At 55.3% G+C, this 26,904-nt stretch overlaps 1 protein-coding gene across 1 annotated transcript in view; it reads left to right on the forward strand.

The window, feature by feature from the left end:
- The window catches only part of Slc35f3 (solute carrier family 35 member F3), a 255,451-nt gene that overhangs the window by 84,060 nt on the left and 144,487 nt on the right, over positions 1–26,904 (forward strand). The window lies entirely within an intron of this gene.

Consider the following 26,904-nt stretch of genomic DNA (forward strand, 5'->3'; position numbering starts at 1 on the left):
ACAGGGGTCCTGGGGACACAGTGATGGAGACAGGGGTCCTGGGGACACAGTGATGGAGACAGGGGTCCTGGGGACACAGTGATGGAGACAGGGGTCCTGGGTGCACAGTGATGGAGACAGGGGTCCTGGGGATACAGTGATGGAGACAGGGGTCCTGGGGACACAGTGCTGGAGACAGGGGTCCTGGGGACACAGTGATGGAGACAGGGGTCCTGGGGACACAGTGATGGAGACAGGGGTCCTGGGGACACAGTGATGGAGACAGGGGTCCTGGGTGCACAGTGATGGAGACAGGGGTCCTGGGGACACAGTGCTGGAGACAGGGGTCCTGGGGACACAGTGCTGGAGACAGGGGTCCTGGGGATACAGTGATGGAGACAGGGGTCCTGGGGACACAGTGTTGGAGACAGGGGTCCTGGGGACACAGTGCTGGAGACAGGGGTCCTGGGGACACAGTGATGGAGACAGGGGTCCTGGGGATACAGTGCTGGAGACAGGGGTCCTGGGGACACAGTGATGGAGACAGGGGTCCTGGGGACACAGTGATGGAGACAGGGGTCCTGGGGACACAGTGATGGAGACAGGGGTCCTGGGGACACAGTGCTGGAGACAGGGGTCCTGGGTACACAGTGCTGGAGACAGGGGTCCTGGGGATACAGTGCTGGAGACAGGGGTCCTGTGGACACAGTGATGGAGACAGGGGTCCTGGGGACACAGTGATGGAGACAGAGGTCCTGGGGACACAGTGCTGGAGACAGGGGTCCTGGGGACACAGTTATGGAGACAGAGGTCCTGGGGACACAGTGCTGGAGACAGGGGTCCTGGGGATACAGTGCTGGAGACAGGGGTCCTGGGGACACAGTGATGGAGACAGGGGTCCTGGGGACACAGTGATGGAGACAGGGGTCCTGGGGATACAGTGATGGAGACAGGGGTCCTGGGGACACAGTGCTGGAGACAGGGGTCCTGGGGACACAGTTATGGAGACAGAGGTCCTGGGGACACAGTGCTGGAGACAGGGGTCCTGGGGATACAGTGCTGGAGACAGGGGTCCTGGGGACACAGTGATGGAGACAGGGGTCCTGGGGACACAGTGATGGAGACAGGGGTCCTGGGGACACAGTGATGGAGACAGGGGTCCTGGGGACACAGTGATGGAGACAGGGGTCCTGGGGACACAGTGATGGAGACAGGGGTCCTGGGGACACAGTGCTGGAGACAGGGGTCCTGGGGACACAGTGATGGAGACAGGGGTCCTGGGGACACAGTGATGGAGACAGGGGTCCTGGGTACACAGTGATGGAGACAGGGGTCCTGGGGATACAGTGCTGGAGACAGGGGTCCTGGGGACACAGTGATGGAGACAGGGGTCCTGGGTGCACAGTGATGGAGACAGGGGTCCTGGGGACACAGTGCTGGAGACAGGGGTCCTGGGGACACAGTGATGGAGACAGGCTCCTGAGTGCACAGTGATGGAGACAGGGGTCCTGGGTGCACAGTGATGGAGACAGGGGTGCTGGGTGCACAGTGCTGGAGACAGGGGTCCTGGGTGCACAGTGCTGGAGTCGGGGGTCCTGTGGACACAGTGATGGAGACAGAGGTCCTGGGGACACAGTGCTGGAGACAGGGGTCCTGGGTGCACAGTGCTGGAGACAGGGATCCTGGGGATACAGTGCTGGAGACAGAGGTCCTGGGTGCACAGTGATGGAGACAGGGGTCCTGGGTGCACAGTGATGGAGACAGGGGTGCTGGGTGCACAGTGCTGGAGACAGGGGTCCTGGGGACACAGTGATGGAGACAGAGGTCCTGGGGACACAGTGCTGGAGACAGGGGTCCTGGGGACACAGTGCTGGAGACAGGGAGTTCTGGGTGGCACAGTACCAGGCAGGGGACCTTGGGAGCCTGTGCAGCGCCTGAGGGAGGCTGTGCATGAAGTGCCGGAGGCACAAGGGCAGCCAAGTGACAGGCTGGTGAGTCAGGAAGCAGCATGGGCACAGGTGTTGATAGACCAGATTGTGCTGGGCCTCAGAGGCCTTGTGAGGACTCCGTGTGGGGAGAGAGAGTCCCCGGAAGGTTCTGGTCAGAGAGGGACGTGAACTAACAGGTTCTGAAGGAACCACCCGGGTTGTCGAGTGGCAGCAAGTGGTGGGAGCACAGGCGTGGGTGCTGGGCAGGCCCTCTCAGGAGTCCAGGAGAGGCACTGCAGTGGCTGCCGTGGGCAGGGTGGCCGTGGTGACAGCGGTCTCAGGGGTGCCCTTGCCTTTCCCACCGCGGAGCTTGCTTTCCCTTTACAATGGAGCACGGAGGCACCGAGTTTGACTGCCGGCTTACTCAGTGTGCCCTGTCGGCCTTCCTGAGTATGGGGTGCTGAGGGGCCTTTGGAGGACAGGCTGGGTGCCAGGGCAACCAGCCTGTGATCAGAGGGTGGGAATTTGAGCCCATTCCTGAACCTCCAGGAAGAAAGAGAGCCAGGGAGTGACAGTCACCCATGCCAGTGAGTCACAACCACACCCATGCAATGGAATCTCCAGCAGGATCCTAAAGGCTCCGTTCTGAGCGCTTCCAGACTGGTGGACACATGGGGATGGGGGCACCCGGGGAACACGGAGGGCCACCTCCATTAGTCCTGTTTGCACTAGGTTACATCAGTGGAAACCCCTCAAGGAGTTGAACACGCAGTTACCATGTGACCCAACAAGTCCCCTTCTGAGCGTGCACTCTGGAGAGAGAAAGCCCTTCAACGAGGTAGAAATGTGAAGTTCATAGCCCTGTTGAGAGAAAACCCAATTCATTACGTTTGCTGGAAGGTGGAGCAAAGGAGCACCCCAGCAGACCCCTGCAGACCCCGGCAAACCCCAGCAGACCCCTGCAGACCCCGGCAGACCCCAGCAGATCCCGGCAGAACCCGGCAGACCCCTGCAGACCCCAGCAGACCCCAGCAGATCCCGGCAGATCCCTGCAGACCCCGGCAGACCCCGGCAGAACCTGGCAGACCCCGGCAGACCCCGGCAGACCCGGCAGACTCCTCAGCATTACCACCAATTTCTCCTATTTGGGTTCTTATTTCGTGACATTGAAGAATGAATTCCACAAACCAGGATGAATCGATATAACCCAGCATTTGCTGAAGAACAGAAACAAGACTCTTGTGACCCAACAGAAGCCACTGGTGACAGTGGCAGATTTGACCCGTCGGGGAAGGCTTGTCCGGGGGTTTAGACAGCACTCGGGGCACTGCTATTGCTCCAAACTTATGCTGGTGAAGGCTGGAAGCATCTACTGCTGTTGGTCACCCTGGGTCCCGACTTCCATTCAGCTCTGCCCACTTCCATTTCCTCAGGGCAGGTCTAGGAAGTGGGAGGTCGAGGTCGTGGGACGGGCTGCCGTGCGGTGTGGGGCTGGCTTCGGCAGCAGACATCTGTATGGGGCCCAGCTGCCCAGGGTGACAGGTGGGCACACTTTGGCTGGCCTGGGCACTGGCTTGTGGCGCCTGCATGGTGGGTCCCACATGGCTGCAGGTCAGGCTTACCACCCACACTCGGAACCACCTGGACTGCCCCTCCGCGCTCCACTGCTGGGCCGCTGCTTCGCTTCTCGACAGGGACCGGTAGGCCTGCAGCATGGCTGTGGGGAGCCGTGTCAGTTATTCATAGTCGCTAAAAAGCAGAAGCAACCCAAATAAAGATTGGGTGGACCGATGGAGAGGATCGGTAGGTGGGATATGAACTCTTCAAGAGGACTGCAGTTGTGATACACACCTCGTGGGGATGGAACCTCCACACCCGAGCTAAAGAAGACGCCATGCGCCAAAGGACGGCGTATGACTCCCTCCATAGGCAATGTCAAGAACGGTTACTCCATATGGAGGGGAAGGAAGTAGGATAGAGGTTGGGAGGGACTGTGGAAGGTGCGGATCTCCCTTTGGAGGTGACGGAAGTATCTCAAATATGATATGGTGACGGGCACCCAGTGCCGTGGCTATATACAAACCACTCAGTCTTGTGCTCTCAGATGATGAACTTTATCCCAATAAATTGCAAAAAGGAGAAACACCCTCAAAGTGATCTCTCTCTGGCCTCCCCTCCCCTGCAGTTATTCAATCGTGCAGTCCTGGCTTCCTGGCAGACCCCTGAGAATTCCCTCTCCTTCCCATTTCTGTGCCACACATTCAGTGGTTGCCTCCTCCAGCACCTCACCACCAAACTCATTTTCCTACAACTTTCCCCACAAAGTTCTTAAACCATGCAGGAGCACATGCCTCCACCAAATGTGACAGGGTGGGACCAGATTGCAAATGGCGTGTGGGCTGCATATCCATCGATACAACATGGCTTCTTGGGATGCCAAGCCCCTGTTGCCATGGATATGATGCCCTGTTAATGGAAGAAAGGAGGTCCCTGGGCAACTCCCGACAGTAAGTCAATCTTCACACAACTGGAAGTTCATTCTTGTAGTCCAGAGACCCTGACCATTGCAGGAAGTAAGGTCCAGGCTGTGATGAGCTGTGTGCAGAGCCAGGTCCTGAGAGGCAGGGTGGAGCTGGCCCCCAGGCTCACTGTGAGGGGCTGACGTCCTCCCGGCATAACCACGGAGCCCCTCCCCGGCGGTCCTGAGGCTTCCTGCACCGCATGTCTTGCTGCTTCTCTCCAGCTTCTGTCCTGCTGCGTATTCTCCGTGGAACACCGTCGCAGCACCCAGGGCAGCCCACGCAGGCTGGTAGTTTGGCACCTTCTTCGCGAATGCTCCTCATTTGTTCAGGGAGACCCCAGAGAGTCAGTTCTGATATTAATGTACAAAACAGGTGCACGTCACAGCTCATGTCTGGCACCCGAGCGTTCCTTCAGAATCTGAAGTTCACCTCTCCGTAGTTCTTGTTCTCTCCTCCTTTTCTTCTTGGAAACCAGACACCTTCTGGGAGAACTTTGTCGAGTGGGTCTTTATATAAATTTTGCAAATGCCACTGCTTCACGCATGATCTGATGCTGAGATTTCCGTTCACTGCCTGCCTCAAGCTAAACCCAGGGTCTGTGTCACAAAACCTCTCGGCCAAGCGTTCGCAGCGAGGTGCAGAGGGCCGCTTGCTGGTGGCGCTCCACTCTGCTCTGAGAGCCAGGCGCTGCCTCGCCCTTGATGAGGGGGGCGTGTGGCACCCTGAGCTAATGGGCATCCTGCTGCAGAGGTCATCACATCCAGCGGGTCCCTCTTAACCCCAAGCAGTCCAAGTCCTGAAAGAGAACAGACGTGTCCTGTCTTCACTCAGATCACGACATTCCCCTCTCCGCTCCTCTGCACTTTCCTCCTTTAATTCTGGGCAGAGACACGCTAGTGGTCATGTTGGGCGGAGCTGCACAGAAGCCTCTCTGACTGGGTAGCACCCAGACCAGCAGCTCCCGAGATCCCGGGTTTGCACAACGCAGAGTCGCCGATTCCAGAGCAGCCTTGGCCGGGGCAGCTCATGCCCCAGGTCCTGTGCAGCTGCCTCCTGTTCGGGCTCTTACCACCTGTTCCGCTCCACCCCTCTTGGTCTCTGGGAGCTGGTGGTCTGGGTAGTCCTGGCGTGTGCTCTCAGGCTGTTCATCACATCTTCCTTGGCCCTCTTCCTGTTGGACCAGCCCATGCTGCTGCACCCACATGCCTCACACGTGGCCTCCAACACAGGACTGTACGCTGAGGGCCCCAGGGACGTGCGTGTGCCTTCTGTAGACTCTCTGTTCAGAGTGCATGTGGGCAGGACAGGCATCAGGTTTCCAATCACTTCTCATGAAAAGCTCTGGACCTCTTCCTAGAAATCTCTCACTTGGGTTGGTCTCTGTTCCAAGCACTGATTTCTTGTCATCAGAAGCGCTGCTATTCTGAGCTTGCCGCCAATTTACCATTTTGAGTGGGAAAAGCTGTGTGAGGCAGGAGGTGAGGTCCAGTACAGATGACCTCAAAAAAGTGACCATAATGCTAATGAGGTGTTCCCTCTAAGTGTTGGTCAGAGGTGGAGATAAGGAGTAGCGTCCTTGTAAAAGTGAGGCAGAGCAGCTGGTTCACAAACAGATTTTGTCTTGGAGAAACTGTATGTTCCCGTGTGTCTGGGAGGACCCGTGGATCCCCTTTAACTGTGTGCAGGTTGCCAAATGGACACGAGACACAAAATCCCAAGTGTAAGGACACATTCCAAAAGCCCAGAATGCATGGTGGAGAACGTGTTTTCCAAGATTGGAACTAACTTTTGTGGCACAAGATGCCTGGCATTAAGGGGTGTGTGTGTCTGTGTGTGTGTGTGTGTGTGTGTGTGTGTGTCTGTATGTGTGTATGTGTGTGTATGTGTGTGTCTGGGAATATATAAAAATAAATTTTGTAATTTTTATTGTATATGAAATAAATTACTCTAAAGAAATCATGTGCTGTAAAGAGATTCCAGAGAACATTTCTGATTGTTTGTAGCAAGAAAATTAGCAACAATCCTGATGACTGAATGGAGCCCAGCTTCCAGACTCATTCCAGACGGCCAACTCCCGGGTTCTGTTTTACTGAGTAATAAACAGGCTGTCGTGTTTCTAGACTAGCCAAGAGGTGAGGTGGGAGATGGCTTTCGATGAGGATCTGCTCGTCCCTCACCCTGCTGGACACATTACGGCATCTTGAGATTGCAGCAGCTCCTTGGGTGTGTGATGCAGCCGCCCCTGGGATTCTCATCCCTGAGAAGGACCGAAGGGCCCAGAGGAAGCGGAAATCAGCCCGGCTGCATGCTGTAGGAGCCCCAGGAGGCAGCGCGTAGAGACCAGGAGCCTTGGGCTTCTGGCCATGCTGCAGAACCTCTGTGCTCAGGATGGTTAGCCCATGCTGGTGCCTGAGGGTCCGTTGGCGTCCCCTGTGAGGCTGTGCAGGGGATTGCTTCAGTGTCCATGAGACATGTCTGTGTGGGAAAGTGAGGCGCGCTGGAGATGTCCCCATCGTTGCTGGTAGGAGTTACCCAGGCCCGATCTTTACCATCGACCTGGGCCTTCAGTGGCCGGTGCTTGTTTTCCACATCCTGTTGGGATTTTTGATCAGCCAGCCTTGAAGGCACGTGTTCCTTGAGCAATCATTGTTTGTCCCCTCCTTCCCTGGGGTCATGAATGGAACGAGATGGTGTTGTGTTAGTTTGCTTCTGAGCTGATAAGGCAAGTGATTGTGAGATGTGATTCCATCTGGGCTCTTCTACCCTCAGTACTCTGTCCTTCAGAGCTTTGCTTTTATGTGAAGGATATAAACCTGAAACCCTATCGATGACGTTCCCTGGAGTCCAGTCCTGCTCCCTCCACTCCCTATCCCTTAGGAAAGTCACTGGTTAGGTCACTAATGGGTCCCATGCCAATATCCGTGTGAGCCCTTTGTCCTGCGGGGAGGTTGTGAAAGCCGGGGTCTCCCTGCAAATCCCTTCTGATTCTTACTGCCCTCCGGGATGTTCAGGTGCTGTCTGATTTTAAGCAATGACAATTCCTGGTCCTTGTTCGGAATCATCTGGCAATAGATGGTGTTTGGCATAACTAGCAGGTTGAACCATATGAGAACACCATTCTTGTTGATCAAGAATCAGGAGGCATCGGGTCGCTGTGTTCAGACCTCCCACCTCATCCCAGCCTGGTGCCCGGTGAGGCCAGTGAGCGGGCGAGTGCCTGTGTTCTTTCCCACGTGACTTAGGCGTGTCTGACTCGGGAGCTGGCTGCCTCCCTCTGCTCTGCGTCCCCCCTTGATGTTGGAAGATGACTCTCAACACATGCTGTGTTCTGAAAACAGCAAACTGCCCTTTTCGTTCAGCATACCGTGTCTTCTGGTGGACGGGAGAACCTGGGGTGAGGTTAGGAAGGGCTCTGCGTGTCCCATCCAGGAGGTGTGGCCTTACTCCATGGCCACCTGGGACTTGTTCATGTGTCTTAAAGCAGAGATCCAACTGCACTTCAGCAGTGACATACCTGAACATACCTGTATCCTTTTAGAAAAAAAAAAATCTAAATAGTCTCCCCTTGATGGACAGAATGCTAATATTGAAAACAGGTGTGCTTATCTGAGGAAAGGGATAATTTATGTGCATTCAGTCCTGCAAAGTCATTCGTGTGACACAGTGTGAGCCTGAATACACATGATTAATAACTGCAGATGGCCTGATTGCTGGGATGTCTTGGTTGGGTTGCTTTTATGGGTGATAAAAGATTCATCTGGTTGCAGATACCTATCTCAGACACGGAGAGGTTAGCTGTCGCCCCTGGAAAGCCTTGCAGTGTCTGATGGCCAAGGTGTGGATGGCCATTCAGGTGAGTCCACCTGGACAGGGCAAGAGGTGTGTGGAGGACACTAGGGCCAGCCCTGCCCACCAGCAGTGGGAACCTCTGACCTATTGTCACTGCTTTGCTGGATTGGGGGGCAGACTCCAACAGGAACTGCCAACTTCTCCAGGCCGTCTGTCACCACATGTGCCCAGACCTTGGGGACCTTTCTGAGCCTGGCCTGTGAACCTGACTCACCCTCTTTGAACATGGCAGGGCCGGGGCTTGACACAGGTCTGAATAGAAGAAGCTCCCCTCCTTCTCCACCTGCCTCCCTGGCCCCAACACCACCCCATGCCCTCACCTGCTCATCTGGGGTGGGACAGGGGCTGCTCCCAACGGTCAGTCCTATGAACTGAGGGCCTCTGGCCCATCTCTAGAGCTTTCAGAAAGCTGCCATGCCCGATGCCAGCCCAGTCACTGGTGACGATGACGAGCCCCTTGCCTTACAAGTGTGCTTGTTGGTCACTGAGTGCTCCACGCCTGGTTCCCCGGACTCACCTGATGGTCAGCCATCCTGGCTCGCACCTTCTTACCGAGACAGGGGCCTTGGGTCGCTCACAGCTAAGTGTCCCACCCAAGGGCCCCGAGATCGCGAGTGAACTCACCAGGACCGTGCCAGACCTTCCTGGACTCTCCGCCTCTGCCCAGGGCTCCTGTGCCCTCTGAGCTTTTCAAAGTACGAAGCGAACAGTACTGCTTTCCCACCAGGAGCCTCTTAACGGCTTCCCAGCCCCCCAGAAGCAAGTCCGCAGTCCTCTGCAGTCCCTCGAGTCCCCAGGTCTGGACTCCTCCCTCTGTCCCCCAGGCTCACTGTCACAGCACGGGGCTGCGCTGGGGCTGAGGCGCACTGGAGATGGTCCTGTCTCAAGGCCTCGATGCACACGCGGCTTCTGCTCAGACACCAGCCTTTCCCGTTCACCCCCGGGCCTTCCTGACACTCCTAGAGGACCCCGTGCCCCCTCCAGCCCCCGCCTCCCTGTTTTGACATGTTCTTCTACATCTGTTTCTTTGTGTTTTCGTCCTTCCCCCCAGAAGAACATAGGCTGTGTGGATCTGGATCTCGTCTTTACTGCTGGGCTTGTACACAGAAGGCGCTCAGTACGCAGTCCTGCATCAGTGAGTGTCCCGGTTTAGTTTAAGGTTTCTTCAGAATCGATCATGATCTATCTGCTTGCTAGAGTTTGCTAGCTAGAGACCCAGATGAAAGCTTTTCCAGTTCGTTTCTCTGGTACTTTTTGCACAGCTGTGCATTGTATGAAGAGCAGAGTGCCAGCCTGTGCTCATCAGGGACCTGCACAGGCCACACGGAACTGCCCAGGATGCCAAGTGACTGTTCACAGGGACCTGGTGGCCGGCACAGAGAGGCATACATGGACCCTGGGGCGTGTGAGATGAGCAGCCCTGGGGCGGCCATGAGGGGAGAGCTGAGGTGGGAACAGTGTGGGCAGGGAGCAGGCCCCTCACTTGGCTGGACCAGCAGCCAGAGGAGGAGAGGGTGGGCGTGGGGAGCAGAGGAGAGGGCAGACCCCTGGAAGGGGTCGGTGTGGTCTGGGGCTGTCGGCTTTGTCAGGAAGACACAGGAAGGAGGCATTCACCAGCCGCGGGTAGCATGGGAGGTGGTTTGTGCCTGGACAGGGTGGCGTGGGGCTCTGAATACCCAGGGATCCATCTCTGTGCCCCTGTGTCACCCACAAGGCAGCCAGTGGGAGGAAAGTGGCAGAGTGTGGGACAGGAAAGGAAGGGAAGCACGATTTACCATAGGGGGTCTGACAGTGTGGAGATGAAAAGCTGCCCAAGATGCCTGGTCCTTCGCGCGCAGGCCTTTGGGGCCTGAGAACTCCTTTTGAAGAGAGGCCTTCCTTTGTAGATTGTATGTATTTTTAAATATGTGGAAAGGTGGAGTGCTATAAAGTCTTGTTTGAAGAGTGCAGGTGGAAGCAGCTGATGCATTATGAAGCAGACTCCATGGGTTTGGCAACATGCTGTCAATCACCAGGGGCCTGCCGGGTTGCGCCTCTAGTGCTCAGCCTTCTAGTGGTCAGAGAAGGCCAGAGCTGCCTCCCTGCAGCAGCGTCCCGAGGTTGGGGCTGTGCCCTGCCCACAGTGCTCTCCTGGTTCAGCAAACACACCTGCCTCCACCTGTGAGGGTCACAGCTCCAAGAGAGAAACCCTCAGCATCGGTCCAGGGGAAGCACACACAAGTCAGCTGGCTCATGGAACAGAAGAGGCTTTTCTCCCACTCTTCCTGACCCACCCCCGCGTCGCTCAGGACCAGAAAGTTCCACGTGCTGCGGTGACTTCACTCAGCTCTGCTTGTTTCCCTGGGCTTTTTCATCACATGAGTGACACGTGAACATGTCACAACCAGAAAACTCACGCAAAACAAAAACATGTAGAGTGCAAACCAAAGTCCCCGCCGGTCGTCCTCTTCCCTGACCAAAGCCCTCCTCCTTCTCAGAAGTACCCGTGCTGGGCCGCAGTCTCCGATTTTCAGGTCTCTGCTCTGCTCATCTGCCTCTCTCTGTCTTCCACGCTGTGCTTTCTTTATACCTCGTGTCCCTCTGAGGCTGGCGCGTTCGTTCCTGGGATGACAGGGACCCAGTCCAGCCTGAGGACTTGGGATTGACTGATGGTTCCCCCTTTTCTCCCTGCAGCCTGCTCTGAGCTGGCCCCAGGCACTGCTGGCTTTCTTTGTGAAAAGGGAGGCTCCTGTCCTTTAGTGCCAGGCACAAGCCGTTATGACTGCATGTCCTGGGGCCAGCAGGACAGGGCTCAGCCATGCAGTTTGCAAAGTCCCACTGAGAAAGCATGCAGGGCCAGGACTGGCCCGAGAGCCCCGCGCCCGCTGTGAGCCGAGACGCCCAGAGGCGGCTCCTCCTGCTCTCTGCTCTCCTCCCTCCTGCTTCACCATCAGGTTCAGACAGCCGTGAGACTTGACGGAAGCCGCGCAGGGAGGCACTGAGAGGACGCCGGAGGCCCTTCCACTCTGAAGTCCTCCCTTCTCTCTCCAGGCCCTCAGGGGCTCTGGGCCCAGGCTGTCCTGCAGCTGAGGTTTCCTGCCAGCTCTGAACACCGAGAGGACCGGTTGCAGAGGCCTGTTGGATGCAGGTGCGTGAGAAGCTGTGTCCCCAGGCCCAGGCCGCAGAGCTGCTGCCTCAGGAGTCCAAAGTGCCCACAAGAAGACACTGTGGTGCCCGAGAAGCGCCAGTGCTGGCCCGCTGGCTCTGCATCCACCACTCCCTGTCTTCAGTGGGATTGGCTTCATCCATGTGCTTCTAGATTGATCCCACGGGCCCCCAAGTTCTCTTCCTGGGGAAGGAATTCAGGAGTCTTGGCGCGCCTCGGCCCTCAGAGCTCCTGGGTCGTGCGAGACTGGTGGACACCTTCAGCTCTCCTACATTGTGAGACATTCCCCAGGCTTTCCTGCGAAGTCAGCAGGAGGTCATGCGTGCATCCGTCCCTGTAAGGCACTGGACGGTGCCCCTCCCGGCACGGGCCCACCTCCACAGCGTGCATCCGAGAGCCAAGGCTCCTCTGAGCCAGTTGGGCTTATCGGCTTCCACCCCACTTTCCCGACTTGTTCCACCCTGTTCAGATGGGATACGACGTCCACAAACCACTCTGCAAATGGAAAAGTTCTGCCAAGCCCCCGCACACTGACCCACCTGACCTGCCCCCGCCCCCCCTCGGGCCTATCCTCCCCCAGTGTCGCTCTCCGCCTACTCGGCCATTCCTGGACGAAGGTGGAACCTTTTCGTTCTGTACTTTGTCCCCTAAAATTGTTTACAGTCCCACTGGTCATGCTCAGGCATCGGCCCTGGGTCATGATCTCCTTCGTGAAACTGTGTCTGGGGGGATTTCCTGCAGGGGGTCGCAAGCTGCTCACTTCTCTGAGACCAGGAGGAGGTCTGTCCTCCCCTGTCCAGCACCTGCTCCCCCAGCTCACAAGGGAGACGCTGTCCAGCTGAGGCAGAAGGGCAGCACCAGCCCCTTAAATATGCTCTGTGCAGAAGCCAAGACCAGGTACCCTGCCTCTTGCCATTTCCCCTGTGCACATGATGACAAATTGGAGCCATGTTGGAGGGCAGTCTGCAGCTGTGGGATGTTTTTGCCAGACGAGGACTTGCTGGCCAGGGACAGTGCCGGTCTTCAGCCAGCTCTGTCCAAGTGGCAGACCACCCAGGTCGTGGCTGGAGAGCAAGCTCCTGGGGCTTGTCCTGCGTGTGCTGCCCTCTCAGGTGCCAGGTCAGACTTGCAGAGGACTGGCACCACTATGATCCCTGAGTCTAGTTTCCTCCCAAGGCGAATTCCCTTCACCTCTTGGCACCGAGCCAGTGCCCAGAATTTGTCTGTTTCCACCAGTAACTTCAATTTAGAAAGGAATTTAATGGTCTGTTATCTTGAAGACAAATGAGGAGTCTGTGTCTGTTCCTCTGCCTCCATTTCTGGAGGGAGACCAACTAAATGACATTCAGTTTCCCAACCCAACTGGAACTGGCAGGAAATTGATTTGCTTTTTAAATCCTCTGACTTCACGCTCCTTGCAATGAATTATTCGGAGCCGGGCTCCAGATAGCAAGAGCACTCTGCCTCATGGCACTTTCTCAGGCAGGGTCCGCGTCTGTGGGGAGACATGGTTATCACAGAGGCCATCGCGGGTGCTACAGGCAATTCCCAGTTGATGCCTGATTGTTAGTGGTTGCCATAGAAACGGCCTATGATTGATGGTTCATTTCTCAGTTGGGTGCAACCTAACCATCAGTGGAATAGTGAGCGGATCCTAGGCCCCAGATCTGAGGACCTCTGATTTCCAGAATGTTCTCTGTCTCATCTGAACTTCACAGCAGTGTGGGAGCAAGGAGAGTGAAGCATTGAGGGGGCTTGTGGGGGTTCTTGCAGCACTGTGGCAATTGTAGAGGTAGTTTTGGTTAAAGAGGCAGGAATGGCAGGTGATGGCTCTCGCTGTTCATCCACAGGCATGACACGTGTGCACACACGTGCACACACATGCACACTGCATAAACCTCTCACTGCAGTCCCTGTGCTACTGGTCTTGGGCTACAGCCCCTGCTTACTGCTCTCTGTTCTCTCCACACTTCCCACCACATCACTACCCTGGGCCGTGGGTGCTCCAGCCACAGGTGACTCAAACCTTCATTCCCGAGGGGCCTGGGGCCTCCGTGGGCCTGCCTTTTTTCAGGTTTCCATCGCTTTCCTTTTAAATTTTACTATTAGTCAGGAAGTTATCCCTGGGGAAGAAGGGAGCCTTGGTCTGGGAGACCCTAGTGAGATTGCTGCAGCACACACGGCCCTACGGTGGCGCCTGGGTGGGAGCCAGGCGCGGTGTCAGTGCTGAGGGGGTCCCTGCCGGACTGGGGCTTGCTGGTGAGGGAGGAAGGGGTCTGGAGTCGGGGTATAGCCAAGAACGTGCTCACGGTGATGAGCCACGAGGTCCCGGCTGGAGGAGCTGTGCGGCAGGGGAAGGAAGGCAGGTGCGTGGAAGAGCCCGGCCGCCCAGGCAAGGAGCTGACCAGACTGTGCCGCGGCACCAGGCAGGTCAGGTATGTTAGTTCGTAAGTCCCAGACAGTCTGAGCATCCCTTTTCCAAAGTGTTTGGAGTGAGAGGCGTTTGGATTTTGGAATCTGGAGTATTCACACAAACTACAAGCAGTGTTGGGAACACACCGAGTCTCAAGCAGGCACACCTGGAGCAGAGCCCAGGGTGGCGTGACGCGTGCTTCAGTCAGCTTGTCTTCGCTGTGACCCATCACCCAGGTCAGTGTGGCATTGTCAGCTGATGCTGTCACGTCAGCATTCGAAAAGTTCTAGCTTTCGGAGCATTTTGAATTTCAGATTGTCGGATTCTGGATGCCCCATCTGTCTACATCTGTGTCGTCTTGGGCCCAAGCACGCTGCGTGCCAGGCTGTGCCCCTGTTTAGCAAGCGGGGCTGCAGCAGCTGCTCTTCTTTCCCACACTTGTTTCGGAAACTCCAGGGTTCTGGTCGCTTTCCTCCCCTCTCAGTGTTCCTCCCCGGCTGGAGCACCTTAGGCTCTTTCCTGGACTGATTTCTCTCTGAATGAACCAGAGAACCTTTGCAAAATGTCTGCTTCCTTTCCCCACAAACCTCTCAGCCCCGTCCCTCCCTCCCCAGGAAAGCAGCCGTCCTCCCCTCCATTTTCCTGTGGAGGAAGGACCAGGACTGGTGTGAAGCTCTGTGGGGAGCGGGATTCAGCTGCAAAGCCAGTCTGTGGTCCGGGTCATCCTTGGAAGGCGCCTTGTGATGCTTATTTAGCCAGGAACCGTCTTTACCCAGCTGGCCCTTTATCACGTGAGTGTGGCTCCAAGTCGGTTTCTAGAGGTTTGAATCTCTTCACAACATGCATATCGTCATCTATGTGGTTTGAAGAACCGCAGATTGCCCCGGGTGGCAGGAACAAAGAGCCTGGAGTTGGTGATGGGAGGCCAAACTGGAGAGGTTGGTGGGAGCCAGGCCCGTAGTCGGAACACGGGCGGCAGGGAAGCGTTCTCTCATAATGGAGATGGCATCGAAGGCTGTAACTGAAAGGAGGCAGGGAGACCCACCACAAGCCATGTCAGGTGTCCCATGTCCAGTGATGGAAAAGACCTCTCTGTCTACTGAGCACCTGTTTTACACTAGGCACATCATGCATGCCGTCACCTCAGTGAATCCTAACAAGAGATTGTCCTAGGCGGCACTGCGGCCTCTTCACAGAGCAAGCACCTGGGCTCAGGGGAGTGGGGAGGCAGCAGTGTCAGAGCTGGAATTCCACCTGAAGCCCTCCACTCTCACCTTTTTCCTCCCTGTGCTGCCTACTAACTTAGCCCCCGATCTGCAGAGAAGTCACAGGACCCAAGCCAAAACTGGAGGTTGGGAACTGAGAGGAGGCAGACTGGAGGCGGATGGAGTACCTGGGGAGAAGGAACCCAGGATGTCTCACAGGGTCGGGGGCTGCTAGATATAAGCAGAGCAGGTGGGGCACACCTGTGATCCCAGCCTCTCAGGAGGCTGCGACAGGAAGTTTGCAAGTTGAAAGCCAGCCTCAGCAATTTAGGCCTTAAGCAACTTAGCAAGGTCTTATCTCAAAATAGAGCATAATTGAAAAGGGCCAGGGATATGGCTCAGAGGTTAAGAGAAGAGCCTCTTTGTTCAATCCCTGATACAAAAAATTTAAAAACTTACATATATAAACAGTTCACCACAGAAAGCATAGCTGTGATGGAGATGATAATTTTGCATCCATGAAAGAGCTGAAGAGGCTCGTCTGCCCTTCACCTGCAAGAGACTTGCCAAGTGAAGGGGTATTGTGATGGTGGTGATAGTGGTGGTTATGGTGAAGCCTCAGGGTGGTTGGAGATGGAGGAGAAGGTGGTGTTAGTATGGAGAAGATGGTGGTGGAGGTGGTGATACTGGTGGTGGTGGTGATGTTGGAGGTGGTGATACTGGTGGTGATGTTGATGAAGGAGGTGGTGATAGTGATGATGATGATGGAGGTGGTGATAGTGATGATGAAGGAGGTATCGTTAGTGGTGGTGATGATGACAGTGAGGATGGAGGTGGTGATACTGATGGTGATGGTGATGATGGAGGTGGTGGTGGTGATGTGGGAGTGCTAGAGATGGAGATGGTGGTGGTGATGTGGGGGTGATGGAGATGGAGATGGTGGTGATGTGGGGGCGATGGAGATGGAGATGGTGGTAGTGGTGGTGATGTGGGGGTGATGGTGATGGAGATGGTGGTGGTGATGTGGGGGTGATGGAGATGGAGATGGTGGTGGTGATGTGGGGGTGATGGAGATGGAGATGGTGGTAGTGGTGGTGATGTGGGGGTGATGGAGATGGAGATGGAGATGGAGATGGTGGTGGTGATGTGGGGGTGATGGAGATAGAGATGGTGGTGATGTGGGGGTGATGGAGATGGAGATGGTGCTAGTGGTGGTGATGTGGGGGTGATGGAGATGGAGATGGAGATGGTGGTGGTGATGTGGAGGTGATGGTGATGGAGATGGTGGTAGTGGTGATGTGGAGGTGATGGAGATGGAGATGGTGGTAGTGGTGATGTGGGGGTGATGGTGATGGAGATGGTGGTAGTGGTGATGTGGAGTGATGGTGATGGAGATGGTAGTGGTGGTGATGGGAGGTGATGGTGATGGAGATGGTAGTGGTGGTGATGTGGAGGTGATGGTGATGGAGATGGTGGTGGTGGTGGTGATGTGGAGGTGATGGTGATGGAGATGGTGGTAGTGGTGATGTGGAGGTGATGGTGATGGAGATGGTGGTGGTAGTGGTGATTGGAGGTGATGGTGATGGAGATGGTGGTGGTGGTGGTGATGTGGAGGTGATGGTGATGGAGATGGTGGTAGTGGTGATGTGGAGGTGATGGTGATGGAGATGGTAGTGGTGGTGATGTGGAGGTGATGGTGATGGAGATGGTAGTGGTGGTGATGTGGAGGTGATGGTGATGGAGATGGTGGTGGTGGTGGTGATGTGGAGGTGATGGTGATGGAGATGGTAGTGGTGGTGATGTGGAGGTGATGGTGATGGAGATGGTGGTGGTGGTGATGTGGAGGTGATGGTGATGGAGATGGTGTAGTGGTGATGTGGAGGTGATGGTGATGGAGATGGTGGTGGTAGTGGTGATGTGGAGGTGATGGTGATGGAGATGGTGGTGGTGGTGGTGATGTGGAGGTGATGGTGATGGAGATGGTGGTAGTGGTGATGTGGAGGTGATGGTGAGGAGATTAGTTGGTGTGTGGAGGTGATGGTGATGGAGATGGTAGTGGTGGTGATGTGGAGGTGATGGTGATGGAGATGGTGGTAGTGGTGATGTGGAGGTGATGGTGATGGAGATGGTGGTGGTGGTGTGATGTGGAGGTGATGGTGATGGAGATGGTGGTGTGGTGTGTGATGTGGAGGTGATGGTGATGGAGATGGTGGTGGTGTGGTGATGTGGAGGTGATGGTGATGGAGATGGTAGTGGTGGTGATGTGGAGGTGATGGTGATGGAGATGGTGGTGGTAGTGGTGATGTGGAGTGATGGTGATGGAGATGGTGGTAGTGGTGATGTGGAGGTGATGGTGATGGAGATGGTAGTGGTGGTGATGTGGAGGTGATGGAGATGGAGATGGTGGTGGTGGTGGTGATGTGGAGGTGATGGTGATGGAGATGGTGGTAGTGGTGATGTGGAGGTGATGGAGATGGAGATGGTGGTGGTGATGTGGGGTGATGGTGATGGAGATGGTGGTAGTGGTGGTGATGTGGGGGTGATGGAGATGGAGATGGTGGTGATGTGGGGGTGATGGAGATGGAGATGGTGGTGGTGATGTGGGGGGTGATGGAGATGGAGATGGTGGTGGTGATGTGGGGGTGATGGTGATGGAGATGGTGGTAGTGGTGATGTGGAGGTGATGGTGATGGAGATGGCAGCAATAGCCATGACATTACTGTCATCACAGTCCTTTCACATATTTCACATTGTCCGGGAGGGAGAGAAATAACTGTGCCACAGAGAGCAGCAACGCAGCCTGCCCACCGTGACTAGGTCTGAGCCTGCCGTGGGTAGCTGAAATGGAATGCCCCGGGCGAGTGTCCTCAGCCTTGGCTCTGGAGCAGCGAAGTGCAGACACGCCACTCAGGACAGTAACAGTCTGGTCTTCTTGAGGCAGAGCTGGGTGGACCTCTAAAAGTTCTTACTTGGGAGCGCATCTCGCCAAGAGGCCTGGTGCCTTCAGCAGGAGCACAGAGCCTGCTGTCTCCCAGCTCGCCTGCCTTCACGTGCGCACGTCCTCTGCAGGTGCGAGACCGGGCCCATGTGCCGTGGCCACCGGACAGCAGCGGGGACGAGTGGGGAAGAAGCAAAGTTCGCGGAACGTAAAGGGAGACACGCCACACCTTTGATTTGCAGTGAGTCTGTCTTCGCAAGCCTGCTGTGGAAGTACCTGCTTGGGTCACCACACAGAGCCTAGTTCTGCGAACAGTCCAAAACAGCGCTCGGGACCTGAGTGAGCTCTGAAGCGCAGTTGCTTGGTACAGGACACACTGCTTTGTCAGGGCCGTGGCAGTGTCGACGTGAGCACCGGCGTGCGGTGCATACCCGGCCGGTGGGCGCCTTCCTGCCTCCCCGAGTCGGCTTACAGCGGCCTGCGTGGCGTGATTAAGCACAACAGCTAAGCGAGCACTGGGAAGAGGAGACGCGGTCACCATGCCGCTGCCCCCGGCCCGCTGCCCCTCCACCACCACCTGTGGCCAGATTCTGAGTGAAACCTCGTGCCCGGAACCCGACCTGGCGGGACATTGAGCTCTTTCTGCAGCACCCTCAGCCTCTGCCGAAACGTCCCCAGTCACCCTGACGATGGTATTAAGGTCTGTCGGCACCCATAGCAACCCCCACGTGTTTCTTCTAGTGGTATTTTTGTGCAGAACCCACTATAGAAAGTAGATGGGCAGCAGGAAGCTGGTGTTGCCTTGGAGACAGATAATCAAAAAAGTTTGGTGCGTGTTCTCCCTGTGAATCCTGGGAACATTTTAGTCAGTTCTTCTCTGTGTTTTCCAAGGAAATGTGCAGAATCATCCCTAAGCCTGTTTGTTGTTAAAATGAATCTGAACAGTCCTGGAACAACTTGGTGATCTAACTTGGAAATAAATAAATTGAAATTGTGGGTACACACGCACACTTCTACTCTGTGGGAGGGAGAGAACGGAAAAGAGGGAAGGAAGGACCCCTCCCATGGACACCTGGGCCTCAAACACAACCTTCCCCTGGCCTTCCCTGGGGCCAAACATGGGCGTCTGTGGCAGGGCTTGAAGGTATCTTTCTTTCCACAGAGTATGTGACTTCTTCCAGAGAGGACCACATCAGGACAGAGAAGCCCCCCAGAGAGGGCCACACCAGGACAGAGAAGCCCCCCAGAGAGGGCCACACCAGGACAGAGAAGTCCCCAAGAGAGGGCCACACCAGGACGGGGAAGCCCCCCAGAGAGGGCCACACCAGGACAGAGGAGCCCCCCAAAGAGGGCCACACCAGGACAGAGGAGCCCCCCAAAGAGGGCCACACCAGGACAGAGGAGCCCCCCAAGAGAGGGCCACACCAGGATGGGGAAGCCCAAGAATTCTGGGGCGTGATGGCTGGGTCTGGAAGCACCTTGTAAAAGCCTAGCAAACAAATCACGGCGCTCTCTGTCCACATCATTAGGACATAAAGTATGCCGGAAGGCCGCAGGGTCAAATGAGGGCCAGGAGAGACGCTAAGATAGAGCTTCATTCTCGAAGCTCAGATAAGCCTGGGCAGACTGTGGCTTTTGTTCTAGCAATATCCAGAGAAGCCTAAAATAGGTTGAACGGATTTTCTGCCTCAGATCCAAGGAGCCAGAAGCATAGCCTGGAGGAGACCTGTTCTGCCCCAGATAGAAGGGAATGAGCCTCAGTCACACACACAGGTTCCCTGGAGGAGCAGGTGGCTGCCAGGACCCACATAACAGCTGCGGAGCTGTGAGCCAGCTCCTCAGAAGGTGTCACTACCCGTGGTCACACAGAAAGAGCAGACCCTCCCGGGCCCACCCAGGAGAAAAGAGGCGCCTCCCATCTCCTGTGGCCTGGAGTTCTTCACCTCCAATCTGCCATTCCCTGGAATCTCCAGAGAAGGATGCTCTGAGGAAGGGCGAGTCTTGGTGCCCTGAGCTCCAGGCATGCTGGGAACTTGAGGCCGCGTTCATATTCAGACCAAGTTCGCTTGGGATGGTATCGCGTGTGTGTGCGAGTGCTTGCACGTACGTGTGCATTAATCCTGATTCCTTGGTTTGAAGAAGACAGAAAAGCAAGGCTGGCGGGTGTGTGCTGAGCCTTCTGACTACACAGAGATGGAAACCCTTTTCCACAAAGCCCAGCCTCATGCAAGACACGGCCTCCCAGCATCTGAGCTTGCGTGGTCTGTAGATTGTGGACATCGTTCCCCCGTGTGGGGAGAGACCAGAGTCAGTGTGGGTTTGGCTTGTTCCCTGGCCTGGGGGAGACAATCCAGTGCGAGCCTCGGAAGCCAGCTGTCAGCCAGGTGGTGACAGCTTCGAGCCCTCCCACTCCGCTCTTCTGCCTTCTGCAGCCACAGACTCTGAACCAGCACAAGAGCTGAGCTGCCCGCAGCTGCTGGCTTTCCACAGCAGATTCCAAGCCACAGCAGCGGAAGTCGGAGCTTCTGAAAATGCGTTTGGCAAGAAGCACACGCAGATGGCCCAACGAGCTCATTTATCTACTAGTAGCTGAAATAGAAGCCAAACAGGCGGCAGAGAAGTAAAGGGGAACAGGGCAGAGCGTGGGAAAAGCCGCTGACACCAATTTTATCTGCCTGTCCCATCGACACCAAGCAAAGTTGCATGCCACTCAACGCTGAGGTTCAGCTGTTTGAGGAAAAGCCATACAATCTACGTGTACGATCAGACTCGCTATAAATAGAGGGAAGTTGGAGGGGAAGGAAAGGAGAACGCAGCCCTGGGGCCACCTCTGGAAGGCAGCCCTCTGTCGGTGTGAGGGAGGGAGCCAGGAGCCGTCGGTGGCAAGGTGACTAATAAGGGAAGCTTTGTTTGCCTGGATGGTCCCCTCCCTGCCTCTCCCAATGCTTCCCTGATGTTGCATTGGCAATTCTGTTTAATTGTTATTCATAAAAAGAAGTCTGAGCATCTGTCTCCACTCACAACGACATGTGGCCTTCAAGGCCACCCTCAGAGGCCGGGGTCGGGGAGTGGGTGACTAAGGGTAAGCTGGCCCATCCTGAGGGCTGTGCATGAACGAGGGTCCTAAAGACTTCTTCCTGGGCGATGGGCCTCCAGGCAGTGAAGCACAGGCCTCGTCAGACTGTCCCCCTGGTTTCCTGCAGGACAGGGGCAGATGGCACACTGCAGGACTTTCCTAGGACTGCTGCCACAGGGCTTGAGGTCCACGCTGGAACAGTGGGTTCCAGCTCCAGCCAGACCCGCTAATCTCTGAGCCTGCACGCTCTTCCCGGTCAAGAAGCGCCCTGCGCTCAGATGCTTGGTCATTTCCAAGAATGCGTTGTGTCTTCCTGGGGAGGGACTGTACGCCCCACTCACTCACGCAGCTTCCCAAGGATTCGTTCTGGCCAATGACACACGAATGGAGGTGGCGTGAGCCACTCCTGAGCAGAACCCTTCATAGCCTGCCAGCGGTCAGCTACGTTCTTCTGCTTGGGCCACCAGACGGTGGCCTGCGTGATGGAGAAGTTCCATGGGCCTGATCTCAGAACAAAGTCAACCTGGAGCAAGGTCATAGCTGACCTGCTGCAGACAGGTAACCTGAGCAGAAAGTAAAACTTAACTTCAACCAGCCACTAGAATTTGAGGCTCTTCTGTTCCTGCAGGTAACTTGCCTATGTCCACAGTTGTCACTGGGCATGTGCAACACTGGCCTCAGCTCTCGGAAGGCTGACAAGGAGGAGCTTTTCAGAAGATAGAAGGGCAGCATCCCATATTGTACAGCGGGGAAGTGTTGCCTGCAATAACGGAGGGCAGGTAATGTCCCTAATGTGTCCATGATTTTGGGCAAAAATGTAGGCAAGCAGAATGCTAATTGCAAGATCTTGTTGCTCTTGGATAGAGTGAGCAAGACACAGAAAGAAACTCTAAGGGAAAAAATTATCCTGCCTGGAAACAAGATTGAAGGGGAATAGAGGATGACCAGGCATTTAGAGACTTGCATGATCAAAAGATGCAGAAGACAGAAGGTCACATGATGACTTTCAATGATGGCAGCCACTTAGAAATCAGCCTGGGGCTAAACCCACATCAATTACTTGGCTGTAAAGCCCTTTCTTGAACATCTGAATTCATTCAGGTGAACTGGAATAGATATTTTATTTTGAGCAGAATGGCCCTAGGAACAGAGACTGAGGTGTGGGAGACAAAAGGACAGGTTCCAGAACACAGTCACTTAACCCCAGAGAGAGAGGGACGTCTCAAAAAATGTAGGTGTCATTTCCAGCATGTGGAACGACTCGAATCAGATTCATGCAGATTGGGTTAATTTGGGGAAAGTGATTCCCACAGGTGGTTCACCTGCTAGGTGGAAGCCAACTGCCTTATCAAGATTTAGGCCCATGCTTGGGTCCTGCCCTCTCTGGTGGGAAGCAGGTTGAGACCAGGTGCCTTGACTACAAAGGAGTATTCCCCAGTGCACTCTCCACATAGCCACGGGGGACAGGGGGAAGGAGCCCCCAGGAAGGAGTCAGTGGCTTCCCTGGGGAAGCTGCTCCCAGGAGCCAGGTCAGGGCCTCGTCAGGAGGCTTCTGCCCACAGGGTCAGGCCCTCACACATCTGACCAGTGAGCTTGCAGAACCCTGCAGCTCTGTGGCCACCCTGGGCACCAGCGCTGGCCTCCCGACATGGGACCCTGATTGCTGTCATGTTGTTCTGTCCATCAGGCTTGCCATGTGCCCGGATGTGGGGGTGCTGGAGAGGAGAGCCTTCAAATTAAGAGGAGCCCTCTCCACACCTCTTGGACGATACCGCGAGGTGCTGCTCAGAGGCCCCTGGAGTTTGAGCCGGATGGGGACTGGGTGGGACTTTCCTTTGCTGTCCCTTTGCAGAGGAAATGGGGGTCTTCTGCCCGGGGGAAGAGAAAGAAATATTTGCCACCAGGAAGGCAGATGATTGCCCGGTTGTTCACAAAGATCACTGTTCCCCTGGGGGAGGGCTGCACCTCTCTGACCCATTGCCACCAGGATGGGCCACGAGATTTGTCGCGATGAAGGACAAATGGAGCCACCAAGCCAGCACATGTTCAGGGTTACTGAACACAAGCCATGGAAGTTGAGGCCAGGACGGGGGACACTGTGCAGTCACTAAGCATAGTAGGAGGAAGCAGCACAGCCTCGTTTCCACAGAGCTAGGTTCAGGCCAGTCCCATTCATTTCTAACCGTAAGCCTCAGCCAATTTATTTAAATTCCTTGCGCCTCGGTTTTCTTTATAAGGGGACAAGTTTTCAAGTCAAATGGGAGTCTGAGCAGGCAGCTCGTGGAGGCCCTGGCACATAGTAGGTAGGCAACATGCCCTTTCCCTCCCGTCCTTTTCACACGGACACATTCCAGACATGGCTTGACAGGTGAGGTGGTCCCCTTCAGTTTCCCTCTGCTGCTTTTGGGAAGTCTGACTTGCTTATTCGGCACTTGCCTGGCGGGACAGTTTGCGGTCAGCAGCCCTGTAATTATCTTCTTCTCCTTCAGCCCATGAATGATAAGAAGACGCTCCCACCAGGAAAGAGGGCCTCGGCGCTGCGAGCAGCTGCCATGAGCCACTGAAAGTCCGTTATTCTCAACTTCAATCAAAATAGGAACTGCCCAGGCCTTTTCATGTTTATGTCCAGAAAAATCAACTGATCTTTAAAAAAACAACAACAACAAAACCCCAAACAGCTGTCCACATGGGCTGGCTGATTGTTGGTGAAGAGGCTCCCGTGCTCCCTCAGGTCCCCTGTCTGGGGAGCCGCCACTGCAGAGAGCCATCCTGAGAGCGCTTGCGCCCTCTGCTGGCTCCAGTAGGCAGTGGCGAGCCTGTCCCTCCACCTGTTGGAGACCAGGCTTCTGACAGCAGCCAGAGGGATCAGTTGAGATGTAAGGAGAGCTGAGAATTACTCTTTAAAAAAGACAAATTTTAAAAATAGAGGGACTGAGAGGATAGGGCACAGTGCACGGTAAGCCGCCAGGGGCAGCCAACCCTGTCCCTCCTTGTGCAGTGGAATCCCCTTGGGGCTCTGTGCTTGGAGTGAAGTGGCTGAGTCACTGGAAATCCTTTCTGCAGCCTGTGGATCTTTCTGGTGCTGGCCACAGCTGTCCTGGCTAAGTCTGAGCTTCCACCCGAGTCACTTTTCCTGTAATTAAACCAAAGCACACCACTCTGCTCCCCTGCCTCTTACGCGAATCACACGTACCAGATCCACGTACAGCTGTCTCGTCTTCCAGCTTGTATTACCTTGGGAACTTCCTCTCATCTTGGAGAGGCTGATGTTTTGCGTTCTTCACTGCTGGGTCCAGGAATGACAGCCTCCGCCATGCCTGAAGTTTCTGAGGGAGACAAAGAAGTCTTAGGAACCTCTGAGGACTCCCCTCCATCGAGCCACAGATTAAGTTGCTCCAGTCATCAAAATAAGCCCTTGGCCTTAGAGCCGGGACACAGAGAGTCGGGGGAACAGGTGGAAATCGCAAGCCCAGCGGGAGACCCCTCGGTTTCCCTTCTTGCTGTCATTCTAGGAAATTTGTTTGGGGCGCTCTGAATACACTCGCTACAGGCTAATGCTTACCGCCTCTTAACATATGCACGTGTTAAGAAGGAGCCAGCACGTGAAAATTCAGTGTCAGAGGACACAGCTGTGATGACACATGTCCAGTTGCTCAGATGTGGGCTGCCCCGAAATGACGTCTCTCTGATTGTCCTAGATTGGGTTTGTGACCCCTGGTGGCATGAGAGATGCTTCTTGCCAAGGTGCCAAGATGGAAGCCACGTTCACTCTTGGCTGCCCGTGCTGGCAAATGCCTTGTCTGTTTCATAGAGTCACTGCTCCCATGGTGGCTGACTTCAGTCCACCCGTGTGACATCATTCAATGTGTGCTGGGGGCAGGGAACACAAGTCCTAGCCAGCTGGGTGGCCGAGCCCACCACCGCCTGCCCTTGGCCACCTCACTGTGCTTTGGAAGGTGATGGCGTGAGGTTTGTGTTTGTCTTCTGAGGTGCTGGAGATCACATCCGGGTCTCGTGCATGCCAGGAAGTGCTGGACCACTGAACAGGGTTATTTGTTACTTATGGAAATACGTGGAGTCTGGGGTTGAGTTTGGGGAGAAAAGCAAATTTGAGAAATGTACACTTGAATTTATGTGAAAGGCTCAAGTCCCTGACCTTGGATTTGAAAGATCGCCTGGGCTGAGCGAACTCTTGGGTAGCATGCATGAAGCCTGGGTCTGACGCCCAGCGACAAAAAGTGAAGAAAATATTGCTTATTGGTCTTTTAAATCTGAATAAAAGAAACAAAATAAAACTATATGTTCAACGTGACTGTTTATCTTTTATTATAAACTGCTGTATTGACGAGGGTTTCCATTTCAGTGAAGGACCATCAGCTTGAGGGAAGAGCTGCAAAGCCTGTGTGGCTGTTACGATATGCATGGGCCCTGGCTGATCTGCCTCGGCCGCTGCGCTCCGCAGAACCAAGAAGCTTCCCTTGGGTTTACGTCCACTTGGCATTGAAAATAACGACCTTCTTTGCTGAGAATACAGAATGTGTTTAATGTGCAAAAATAAAGTTTTAGCTCAGAACAAGAGATTTAAAACCCAGCCAGCTTTAGGGTTGGAATGAGGAGGAATTCGCCCTCCCTTTGACATCTGGGGAGGGTTGGGAAGAGGAGTTCACCATATCCGAGTGCAGATGCGAGCTGGTGCTGGAGCGTTGTCTTTCAAGCGTGGCTGGCTTGGTGGCTCTCAAGCGTGGCTGGCTTGGTGGCTCAACACTCTGCTTCCTGAACCATCAGTGAACCAGCTCTGCAGAGCACGCACAGCTTTCCTTGACCTCTTGGTCCCCCAGTGCGTCCTTCCTAAGAACAGGGCATCTCTTATGTAACTGGTATTCCCAAGGAGGTCGGGAAGCCCGAGCAAGGCCATCATCCACAGCAGACCTCTGAGACCTCACCAGCTGGCCTCCTGGTGGCCCTCCCAGGAAGGGAGGAGCAGGACTCTGGCCCAGGCCCGCTGCCAGCTCCCATGCCGTGTGGCCTTCAGGTCCCCGGCCACCTCCGACCTGAAGCACAGCCTCTGCCTGTCTTTGCGTTCCACAGTTTTGGTGTCTTGAAGAGCGACTTGTTTTGTAGGCTGTCTCCCTACCTGGGTTTGATGGCATTCCCCATCACTGGGTTCAGGCTGGGCATTTTTATCAGAAACAGAAGTGAGGCTGTGTCCCTGGGCATCGTGGCAAGAGTACGTGCGTTGTTCCTGGTGACGTCCGTCTGATCGCTGCCGCTCTTTCACCTCAGCACCTACCAAGGGGGTCGTGGGAAGATGCAGAGGCCGAGCCGACCCTGCTTGCCCCCCGCCCCTGGTCGGGCGCGTCCTGATGACTGCGGTCTGTCCAGGCGCGGTTCCAGCAGCCGCCTCCCTTCCCCGCGCGCTAGCTGGCTTTCCGCTTTGAAGGAAGTTTTTACGTCCTCCGCGCGTTACTGTTTGTTTTCAGCCTAGGCCCGCCTGGTTTCACGAGACGATCATAACGTACCATAGCACTGTTTATCTCGATGCTCCGCTTGTCCCTACTTGACCACTGGAGCCCCTGTGTGGCTGCCGGGGTGTCCTCTGGACCCGTTCCCATCCTTCCTGGAGCAATTATTTGCTTTCGAGTACAAGATGTCCTAAGTGTCCCGTACAGTTTTACTCCCTGATTCAGCCGTTTGTCCAGGGGACGGTTCACTTGGTATACAATGGTCATCAGAGGCAGACACTGGGGAGCACGGGACGTGCCCCTGAGGAGTGGAGGACACTACCCCAAGGTGGGTTGTTCTTACCCATCCTTACTTTGACCCTGAAAACAAAAAAATTCAAAGAGAAA

This window comes from Sciurus carolinensis, chromosome 12, assembly GCF_902686445.1.
Source record: "Sciurus carolinensis chromosome 12, mSciCar1.2, whole genome shotgun sequence".
Lineage (NCBI taxonomy): Eukaryota > Metazoa > Chordata > Mammalia > Rodentia > Sciuridae > Sciurus > Sciurus carolinensis.